Genomic DNA, 12,801 nt, shown 5'->3' on the forward strand with positions numbered 1-12,801 from the left:
TTAAACATAGTGTGCAGCATAAATATGCAATGAGTGCTGTTGCTCACCTCTCATCACCATGCTGTTGCTCACCACGCATCACCGCACTCACATGTAAACTCAGTGTACCTTCATGCTAAGCCTACATGGAGTTTATTGAATCCATTGTCATGTTTTATTTTTCTACTTTTTTGTGCATTTGATAGGTTTAGTGAAACTCTGTTAGTGCTCAGTGTTATCAGTTCTTGATGTAACTAGACATCATTGAAGTGATATATCTATCTATCTATATATATATATATATATATATATATAGAGAGAGAGAGAGAGAGAGAGATTAGATATAGATGCACATATAGATAGATAGATATAGATTAGATATAGATATAGATATAGATGTATGTCTCTGTATAAATAAAACCTCATAAAACAGGATAAAAAAACATGGCAGGCACAGAACCTTGGCTTCAGTATTTACCATGTCTAAAAACATTGACAGTCAAAGCAGATCGGCCACATAAAAACAACCATTTCTAGTCCATATGGATCAATGTATAGCCCATCAAACAAATGGAATTCGTGGAAAGTACACTTTGCTGATATGGAAGTTGTGATATGTAATGTAAACTTAAATCAAGCTATCGCTTTTGAGAGGCTTGGTATAGCAAAATCACACCCTGCACTTTGTTTTAATAATTAAAAAAAATAACATATAGATATTACATATTAATATATTTATCTAGTTGAACTTGACAAATTTAATATGACTGCTATAGTATTCTGTGAACTTCTTAAGCTAAGCAAACTGTGCTGGGGGCTAGGTTTAGTAACATTTTTCAAAGGCTGACATAGTAGTTAAGGTGTTTGCCTCACAGGCAAGAGGTACAGGGTTTGATTTTCACTTAGGGAAATCAGCTAAGCTTTAAATGGCCAAAAAGGGTAGTTAGCCTGTTACTTACCTATGAACATAAAAAAATGAGTTACATGTTCAGGTTATGAGTCAGACATTTTACTTAGGAAGCTATAGGGAGAATATGGATATTCAAGAGGATCTGAGAGCTTCAGTGGCAAGTTTTGAAGCTAGAAAAGATGATGAGTTGGCAGCTGAGGTGATCAAGGACCAAGAAACTATGGGAGAGCAACCAGCAAGACAGTGGAAGTTAGGAGGAGGAGGAGCAGCAGAGCAGGAAGGGTACAGGATAGTATATCATGAGGATGGAGGCAGTGGATACAGCATGGGGATGGGTGCTAGACAGGAGGGAAGCAGGGAGATATCAGTAGACAGAGTGAGGATGGCTAAGAAAGTCAGTGAGTTGACTAGAAGGAGGGTGGGAATGACAGGCGATTGACCAGAGAAGTAAGGGGATGAGTAGATCCTGTGATCAGAGGTAACTAGGTAAGAGCAAGCACCAGATGGAAATTAGAAGGTAAGGGGACTGAATGGAAAGGCTGAAAGACAAAGCTAGAAGAAATGTAGAGGTGCAAATATGAAATCTAAAATTTAAAATCTAAACTATTATTATATATATATAATTGAATAATCATTTTAAGTTATTTATAAAATTTAAGTTTTTTTAAAACCTGTTGAAACAGTTTCTATATGAAATCAATACTACTAATATTTTAGACTTCATATTTGCAGAAACTGATGTATGCATGTGTAGATGACATCTTTATTGCCATCTCTGTTGTCATTTTTAACTGCATTATTTTTGTATAAAATGCATTATGTTGCATGCTGTTGTTAGCCTATCAGTATGGCTAACCGTGCACCCGTGATTACGAGTGCAAGATATATTGAAGTGGTCTGCAAGTTGTTTTTATCTGAGGAAGTCCCACAATTCTGTGGGACGAAAAGCGCTTCATTCAAATAAACCTTTCTTCTAATTTTAAATTGTGACAACGTTTACCAGTGGTCGAGACGCAGTCTTCAGCTGTTTGTGTGCTTCTGAATTAAAAATCACTTGTAGCTGTTAATGAAGTCAACAAGACTAGAATAAAACAGATGTACAACAATGATACAAAAAAAGGTGGACAAGGCAATTCCTGAATACAGGATATTTAGAAATTATAGAGAGACTGTATTAGCTCTTTGAAAGTTATTTTCAGCAAACACATTTCCGTCGATCAAGGGCAAGGAAATACTTGGCCATCTACAAAGGTTTGCCCTTTTCCCCACTGTTGTGTGATCATAGAGTTGGAATATAGTCGGGGGGGGTGTGAGGGGTGCAGCCCTCCATATCAGGGGTTGTGTTGGGTGAAGCCTACTTGGGTGGGTTTGACTTAGGTGGTTTTGGGTTCTGTCATGTTGTGGGGCAATTGTTTTCTTGCCCTTAGTAAATTCAGCAAATTGCGGAAATGATTTTCGCTGAATAGGGTTTGACGGAAAAGTGTTTGCTGAAAATAACTTTTGGCAAACTAATATTGAGCCATTATAGAGCAGGCAGTGTTAGTATTTATTTATTTAATTTAATTATTTAGTTTTTTTAATTATTTACCCCCCCCCCACTATATATTCTAACTCCAGGGTTGCACTACAGCGGGGACAAGGCCATATATAACTTTCAGTGAATTGTGTTTTCAGTGGATTCAGCTTTCAGTGAATTGTGCACAGTAAAATGTGTTTCAATGAAAGTGAAATGTGCTTTCAGTGAAAAGTCCTAGACCTATATATATATATATATATATATATATATATATATATATATATATATATATATATATATATATATATATATATATATATATATATATATATATATATATATATATATATATATGTGTGTGTATATATATATATATATATATATATATATATATATATATATATATATATATATACAGTATGCATTCATAGGTTCATAGGTTCGTACTAGGCTATCTGCCCTAGGGCATTTATAAGCCTAGCCAGAGTGTGTTTGGCTTTCGCCACCCATTTTAAATGAATTTTGCTATGCCCTTTTTCGAGGTTAGTATACTGTGCCTCTGTCTAGCAGTGATACAGAAGTGATACCTGGGGTAAACCTACTATCTCCCATCCACTCATCAAGATTCCTCTTGAAGAGAGTCAATGAGGGACTTCGCCTAACCTGGACTGGGATTTTATTCCAGAGTGAAGGGAGCCTCTGGGTTATGAATCTGTCCCTCCAGCATGTCCTATTTATTTCAGTGCTGAGGAATATCCATTGATTTGGTCGTACGGCCAATTGTCGAACACAGCATGTTTGATTGCAGAACGCTAGTTCGGCATAATTGCGAATGCAATTATGTCAAAACACCAAACATCCCTCCCTTTTTGACCCATGGTAGCACTTGTTTAGGTGGTGGAGTGGTCGGAAATGTCAAATTTAGAATTTTATACAACATTCCGACCGTTCAACATCTAAATCTTCGACATATAAGTTCGAAGAACACCCTGTTCGACAATTGGCTGTACGACCAAATCCATAAAACTATATATATATATATATATATATATATATATATAAGCAAAAAATAAGTGGTAATGGTAAGCTGTGCTCCCAAAAAACAATCAAATATCATGTAAAAACAACCAAGGCCACAGCTGTATATATATATATACATATATATATATATATATATATATATATATATATATATATATATGGGTTCATATGATACCGTCGACAACTGACTAAATCGACAACTGGCCCTGCAGCACCAATTTACCGAAACCGCACAGCATCGACAGTTGAAATAACCGACACCGACTCTACCGACAACGCGCTACACCGACATCGCGTATTACACCTAACGGGTATTAACATGTGTGAGGTAGGGGAGGTATTGCTAAACTTATGTCACTCAGTCTAACATTATAAATACCTCCCCTACCTCACACATGTTAATACCCGTTAGGTGTAATACGCGATGTCGGTGTAGCGCGTTGTCGGTAGAGTCGGTGTCGGTTATTTCAACTGTCGATGCTGTGCGGTTTCGGTAAATTGGTGCTGCAGGGCCGGTTGTCGATTTAGTCAGTTGTCGACGGTATCATATGAACCCATATATATATATATATATATATATATATATATATATATATATATATATATATATATATATATATATATATATATATATATATATATATATATATATATATATATATATATATATATACACACATATATATATATATATATATATATATATATATATATATATATATATATATTATATATATATAGGAAAGGCTGGTACAGATTTACTAGCCGTACCCCTTCTGCCCAGACTATAAGGTAACCACACTGCTATCAGTCAACCCCTCTCAAGGTCTTACAAGATTATCCAATTATATTGAGTAAAATCAATATTAATACAAATGGAAGACAGTAACCAACGCAGCAAGGCATTTTGGAGTGGTCACAGCGCCACTAAAATAAGCACAAGTATTCTCAAGATGTTAAAGGTATTCTCTAAAAGACCAGTTACAATGAAAGGTATAAAAATATTTAATAATAGCTAAAAATAGAAAACACAAGAATACTAAATATTTACATACAATAAACACCAGACTTTTAATCACAGGAGAAATAAAAATAACACAGTTGAACAGATTCAAACAGATGTAGAAAAACTATACTTAACTAATCTCACTCTATTTCCTGCCTCTCTAAAGAATAACTGTTTATATCAGGTTCCGAAGAAAACATAACAAAACAAGCTGCTGTGTGAGTTCCATCCTCTCAGTGCTGGTTATAGAATGACATCACATTTGATCATCGGACTCATACAATACACGCTCAGAATTTTGTTAAGATCTGTTGCAGTATCTGAAAGCTATAGAGTAATTTCAAAAACTTCTACTCTTCCCTTCCAGAATTATTTGTTTAAACATATATATTCAGTTGTAATAACAACGTTGATACATTTTAGCACAAGCGTCTGCACAAATCAGTGACAGTTAAATGACACAAATTTTTTTACAAAGCCCCAGTTAACTATGCTGGCATATGTTACACATGCACTGCTCTATTCTTCTTGGCACAGATGGTAATACCTCACATCATCACAGTCTGCTTTATATGTGTTACTACTACTAGTCTGAATAGGACAAGGCATCCGACCCATGTTGTTCCACTAATATGACTAACACCATTCTGGCGTGGGAAGGTCAGAATCATAGGAAGGGTATAAAACAGATAAGAATGCAAAAACAGTAAAGACATACTTTAAAGAATGAGAAAGAACTGATGGGATCTCCCTCAGGATCCTGGGATGGTCTACTAAGACAATAGGTGAATCTCTTACAACATTCTTTACCAGTACACTTAATGGAGGGTGGCCACAGAGATGAGAAGCACCAGGGATTCTGTCCAGCTTCAAAGATGATGCAAGCAGCAACAAATGGAATAACTGGCCATTGAACCTTACTTCTACAGTCTGTAAAACATTGCAGGCATTCATAAAGTGAAGGCTACCTGAGTTAATGGAACAAAATGTCTGCTTAACAAGTTCCTGTATATAAATTCCTGGTAGGCAGATTTTATCAAACTAATGAGATCCAATACTTTGATTGAGTTACTACCGAGGTGGACCGAGGAGACTTTATGGATGCAATATAACTATATTTTTAGATTTTATTAAAGCCACTGTCTTGGATTTCCACTGTAGACATTTTGGAAAATGAGAGCCAAGAAAGGGACTGGAGATGCTAGTTAATTGTGTTGGTTGATGGAGAAGTGACTAGACTAGAAAAATCAAACAGTGCTTGTGAGTAAGGAGGTCTTAGAGACAAAGTGGTGGCAAGTGGTGTTGACAAGGATTGGTCATAGGTTCATCCCTAGACAAGGCATGGATAATGAGATCACTCTCTTTGTATCTGATGTCTGATGGTGCTGAGTACATGATGGAGGACATTAGGGGGATGAAGGCTCAATCTGAGTAGCAGCAGCTATACTTCAGACCTTCTGAGTGTATAGTGATGCACCTGGACAAAGAAAGCAGAGGGATGCACTGAGAGGGAGGTGCTGGGATTATTATTAAGGAAGGAGTGAACAATCAGGCTTAGCATGAAAGGCAGTATCTAGGGCAAGACAGATTTTAAGGTGTATATATAAGGAAGCAGAAGCCAGAGATAGAAAGTTGATGACACTCTTCTATTAAGTCATTGTAAGACCTCATATGGAATATTATACATTTCTGAACAGGACAGGGAGAAAGACAAAAATGATGGTGAAGAAACGCAAATAATATTACACAAAGAAAGTCACTTGATGAGGAGAAGCAACATGATGTGACATGGATATACAAGGCATTAGTGGGGATGTGTGATGGAATTAGTTTGAATAGGAAGCAAGGGGTGGTAGAAAGAGACACAACAAATGATTAAGGGAAACAGGAATTAGGAAGCAGTTCTTGAATGAGACAGTGGCAGACAGATGAAAGTAGTTGCCAGAATTAATAGTAAAGTGTGCAAGGCAGATTCAGACATTTTAAAAAAGCCATCTTTCTAATACTGAAATCCACAAAAAGCTTTGTTTGTGGGCCATCTGCAGTTTGACTCCTGACAAGCATTATAACTTACCATCTGTATTCCTAAGTGTGTGCCTGGATTGTTTAGAGCCCCTGTGGGACACATGAGAGCTTCACTAAATGTGTGCACAGCATATTCCCCAAAAGGAATTGAAGACATAACAGTTTGATAAGATTGACACATCCAGAGCAAACTACTATATTACGAACAGCTGTAGCATTTCATTTATCATATAATAAACAAACTGTCCTGTCAGCTTGCCTTCCACAGCTTGACCAGGATTCTCATGTACTAAACCCTCCCCTCGAAGAAGTTACATAAGCATTACATGTTAAATTTTCAGTGCCAAGATGGAAGTCAGCAAGGGCTACGTGCCCAGCACTAACTGCTTTTACTGAAGTGTACCATGAACAGTAATTTTCCACTCTGGTCATGCAGTCTGTAATATTAGAATGAACCATGGATGAAAGCATTAGTTCAAGTAAGGTCACAGTAAACCGAGTTCTCTGGATCATAAAATAGGTTGTTCTGCGAAATTCAACTTGTAATTGGTTAGGAGTGTTCTTTCAGCTGCAGGGTAATCCTGTCTTGACAAATACTTGACAAGTTTGGCAGATTCTCGAAACCAGTCAGAATGTTTTGCCTGGCTCATCCATTTTGTAATCACATTCAGAACTTTCTAGGGGTAAGATTAAAAGTTATACAACCACTATTTATAGATATTAAACAGAATTGTGAAATCATGGACATTAAGAGCTAAGGCATCCATTTGACATAACAGTGTGTCATACATTCAGCAGTTTTAAATTAGTCGGGTTTTATTGGAATTTAAAGTTGTAAACAAATTTTTCATTACTGACTGAATGCTGCAATGCAGCCATGAGATTTTGCTAGCACTTTATTAACAACTTTAAGATGTTTAACTTCTAAGCATGATACAGATGCAAAATAAAAACATTCTATCCATATAGTTAAAATTCAGGTTACTTCCATGATAATAAAAAAATTGTTAAATAATTAAAACAAATCGCTGAATGAAAAACTGAAATCCTATATGTAGGTTTTAATAGGCCCTCCTATGAAAAGGGTACTTATGAGACCTCCTAAAGAAGGCCTCAGTGTCATTGACATGAATCAGAGAAGGTAGCTGACTCTAGAGGATTGCAAACAAGTAGTCAAGTGAGAAGCTACCAGTTGTTTACAGTCACATCTTCAGATAGTAGTCTGTCTTGCATAGCAATAAGGCATCAGTAGGACTCAGACTGTGACAGGCTGAAAAGATAAGCTTAAGAATCCTAAAAATTGGTCTGGGAGTAGCTAGCAGCAATTGCAGATCCTGTTGCACAGAGTTTATATTGCAGGCGTGGAGTACTCTCTCAAAATGCCTAGGTGCTGTGTTCTGTACTCACTACAGCTCTGTCAGGTTAAGCCTCCATAAGAAATAGGTAAAGGACTTTGCAGCAATTCAAGTGTGATGATAGTAGTATATGTATCACTGCTATCATCTCCAAGGATGGAAGTAAGTTCTGGATCTGTACATACCTGGCCCTTAAGATACAATTTATCTTTAAAAAATATTCTGGGACTTTGAACAGAATGGCAATAGGAGAGGAAGATGTGAAGGCTGCACTATGGTAATACAGCAACATCACTTTTGCCTTAGCTGGGCTGAGTTTCAGTTAGTATTGCATCATTCAGTTATGGGAGGACACCAGACAGTTTTCAGAGTTGGTAAAGTCTACTACTCAATCTTTACAAAGGAGAAGAACAGCTGAGATTATACTAATGTAAAGAAGAATGGCTTTTTTAAACAGTGAACGCTTATGCAAAATGACAGAAGCTTTGTGACAGCTCATACTTGCTTACTGTATTTAAAAACCGATTTCCATTTAGCACACAAGTACTGAAATTAGACTACAATTGATCAGTACTGCGGCAGCAGGGGACAAATTATAGAGTCTGTTTTAAATAGGAGGGATGGAGTAGAGTGGAAAGTCCAGAGGCTGAAGGTCAAAAGGTGAATAATTCAAGATGAATTTAAGAAAAAAATACTTCCTGAGAATGTGGCGATGTTTTAGGACATACATATCACCTGGGAGATGATGGAATCCCAGGTCAGTAGAAACGTCTAGAAAGGCTGAGACAGATGCATAATGTGGTGGGTAAAGGTAAGGGAATGACAGATGCATAGATACTATGTAACACTCAGGTCAATTCAGTAGAGGCTGGGCATTCTTCCACTGGCACCTTTGCAGTTTCACTGATAAGTATGTCTCCAATGGTTTTTATTCATTAGTGGTGTTGTCATGTCTAACTCTGACGCCATCTATGCTATCCACATTAAGGCAACATTACCATTTTCTTTCTTCTCTGTCTCTTATATAGGCAGGGTGCTATGGCATTATCATGACTCATACTAGCATCATATCAAAGCATTATCATCATCATCATCATCACAGCCCACCCAGCACCATATTAGTGCCCTGGAATCACTTTAGATATAGAAACAATATGTTGTACAATATCTCCATAATGAAGCATCACTATGTCTTGCACCTTGCATTGGCACCATTCTGTTGCTTCATCGTGTCTTACACAAACACCATACTAAGGTATCATGTGTCGCAGTAGCATTGCTTTATGGCACCCTCATAAATCCATCATCATGTGTTACCCTGGCAACATCTTATGGCATGACCATATCTCAAGTACCATTTTAAGACATAATCATTGTCATAATCATGTGTCACACTTCTGGTATCATTTTGGCTCACTCTAACACCATCATATGTATGCATCTTATCTCAAGCCAGGACCATGCCTATTGACTTCCACTATTCTGCTCCTTTCAAATGAATGAGAATAAAAGGTCCATGTAACCACTTCATATTTTCCCTTCAGAAAAACTGTAACTATCAGATATTGCATGGCAGTGGTTCAAATCAGCTGACCTCCCACCACATTATTTTGTAGCAAGTGAATAGTTGCAAAAGAAAGACACACTACCTGTTGGACAAAATTTAAAAAAAAAGAATTATTTCAAAAGCCTCCACTTGTGTCACAGAAAGTAAGTTAAAAGACATATTAATGTTCTAGTTATTCTGAACTCAGCAAGTAATTTCCCTTAGAACCATCTTCTACCCAATGCAGACAGCAAACTAATTCTATCCCTTTCTTTTGCACAACTACAACTGCAAATTACAATTTATCTTGATAAACACCAGTGCAAGAGTTGAACATGGTGCAGAATTTTTCATTGCAACAGAACCAGACCCTGAAGAAGGTAATGAAGTTACCCAAGTTGTAACCTGAAGGTCCCTTCTCTCATTCACTTTTCTTCTATTCCAAATTCTTCCTTGTCTCAGCCTCTTAACACTGTAACCAAACCATACATTTATTTATTTGCATTTACTTACCAGTGTAGTACATTGATCTCAGTAAACAGATATCTGGCATGTCCTTGATAATTAAAAGCACAGAACATTATTTTTTTTAACAGAGGGTTAAGGATGTGAGCTGTACTTCCTGTGGAAGGGGGTTTAATTCCCTCAGCCTTCATTTGCATACTATGTAACCTTGAGCAAGTCACTTAACCAGTCACTGTTCTCTGGTAATCCATGAATAGGGACTGTGTGTGCAGTGGTCCTATCTTGTTAACAAATGAGTAAATTTTGGGGGTTGGCGATTGGTATATGGGTTAAGGTGTTTACCTTATAGACACAAGGTACAGGGTTTGATTCTCACCTATCAAAAAGAAATTGGCTAGGCTTAATATGGCCCACAAGGGTAGCTAAACTACCACTTACCTATGAATCATTGTCAACACCCATTTTTCCTATGTTCTACACGTGGGTTGGGTGTCACAGTGCTACTCTCCTATCTTGATCAATAGTCATGCCACAGGTCTTCTCTCATGCAATCTGTCCATCTCTTGGCTGAATATCCTTATCTCCTCTTGCCTTCATCTTATTAATGTCAGTGGTGCAACACGTAATATGCTTACCTTTGGTATAGAAAGCTGTGAGTTCTATTCTCACACCAAGTAGATTGATTGCTGACACTGCAGTGCAGCATATGGGGGGTGCTGCAGTCCTGCATTTGCCAATCTTTGGATGAGATGTTAAACTGAGGCCCCATCTGTTTGAGTTGGTGGTAGCTCAAGTGAACCAAGGCCCCATCTGCTTGACATGGTGGCAATACAAGATACAATGGCACCTGTTGAAAAGAGTAGGTGAAGTTCCCCAGTATGCTGGCCAAATTTCCTCTAGTAATAGTAGTATAAATACCACCTTGGGTCTCCCCTGAAAAGAGGCTACTAGTCTAGTGAGATTAATCCAGTCAACATAGGATGAATAAAATAAATATCTCTCATATCTTCTTCAGCATATTGTCTTCTGCTTTCCTGAATGTATGACCAAACAACTGTAATCTGTTATGCCTGACCTTTACTGCAACTGGGGCTACTCAGGTTTCAGCGTTGATGTTCTGATTTCTTTTTCTGTCCTACTGTGTGCATCCTACCACATGTCTCAGGCACTTTATTTACATTACCTCAACTGTTCTGCCTTCACTGCTCATGTTTCTGTGCCATACAGAAGCACTGGTCACATCACTGGTTGTACCCCTTACTTTTCAGCTTCCTTGGCATTATTCTGTCACACACTACCCCCGGCACTCTGTGCCATTTGACTACATGCCTCTCAACCTCTTAGTCAGCAAGAAATCTGGAAAAAGCCAAAAATAATGGGGGACAAAGGCCCAAAAATAGGGACAAATTTGAAATATTGCTCTTATTAACTTAGAAAGTTGATAGAATAACAGGTTTTGTGTTGGCATACTTTTTCTGAAGGGTATGAAATCTAAAAATGAAATGTTTGTCATCTTTTAGGGACTTCAATCCTCCATGATTTGCTGAAATACCATACATTTTATGAGAAACAGAACAAAAACATGAGGCAAAAATCTGGACATTATAGGAAAATCTGGAGAGTTGTGAGGCATGGTTGGGTGAAGCACTTCTGATTCCAGCTTTGACCTTCTCATTCAGTCTTCTGTTCTCCTCAACTAGCCCTCCAGATAACTGAAGCTATTAACCTGTTCCACTATTTTTCCAGTTAACTCACTTTTCAGCTTCTGATTTCCCTCATTGCTGCTGAACAACTATTTTATTATGTACTAAGTCTCATCCCATATTCCTTCACTTTTGCATTTCAGTCTCTTATCATTTGCTGATGTTTCAGCTCAGAGTTTATTTGTAGTGTCACATTGTCTGTATACAGCTGCCCCCTCCAAACCGTTTGCTAATAGAGTCCATCACAAGTATGAACAGCAATGGTCTAAGAGCTGAACCATTATGAACATCCCCTGGAAACCCATTTTGAGTGCAAGCACTGTTTTTTCTTGTGTTATTGGGTCCTTATGTATAGCCTGCACTAATTTTACCAATATTTGCAGAACTTGGAACCATCACAGGACTGCCCATCATACCAATAAGCAATTTAGCAGAAAGCAATTTTTATATAAACTACTGTTGTTCCCTCCTTAAATTTGCTTTCAAATCCAGTTACATATATTCACTCACCTCTCTCAAAACTTTACCTGTACTAAAAAAATTATTCTGTTATTCAAGCCGTCATATGTATCTTTACTCTTTCTTTCTGCATCTGAACTATCCTGCTAGAATAGATTACAGCTAATATAATACCTGTTCCAAAGGCTTTGAATCCAGCTCAACCAATAAAGACTCCACTGTTTGCAGTGAAAATATTCCTAGAAGCTGGGATATCAGCAACACCATACACAGAATGAGAGTTTTCACACACTGAAATACTATAACACAGTCTCAGACCTGCAGTCTGTTCTTCATTTGATTTGCACTTAAGCCACATATTTTATTTAATTATTTTTTTCTAGTATGGAGTAAGTGACTTCTTAAGGGGCTGACTTTATCACCTTGAAAAAGGAGATGAGTTTGGCATAATGTTCACTTCACAGAGACAAGGTACAAAGTTTGATTTTAACCGTAAGTTATTAACTTAGCTTAAAATGCCTCTTCAGTGCAATTAGTCTAGTATTCACCTATGAAAAGGGTGTTTGTCTTAATGGATCACTGTGTTCTAATTTCTAAAACTATTAAAATAGTTATTGCACCACAGCTGAGCAATAGCTATGTTAAATAAAATTAATCTTGTTGTTTCTTATTAATAACTTTTCTGATTTTGCTCTCTAATGCTTTGTATGAGAAAGAAACATTATTGTTCTCTTTTCTCCACTCAGTACTATTCAGTACTCTTCCTTCAAACCTTCTGACTCCTAAAAGTCTGTGA

This window comes from Protopterus annectens, chromosome 9.part0 (assembly GCF_019279795.1).
Source record: "Protopterus annectens isolate FY-2018-M chromosome 9.part0, PAN1.0, whole genome shotgun sequence".
Classification (NCBI taxonomy): Eukaryota; Metazoa; Chordata; order Ceratodontiformes; family Protopteridae; genus Protopterus; species Protopterus annectens.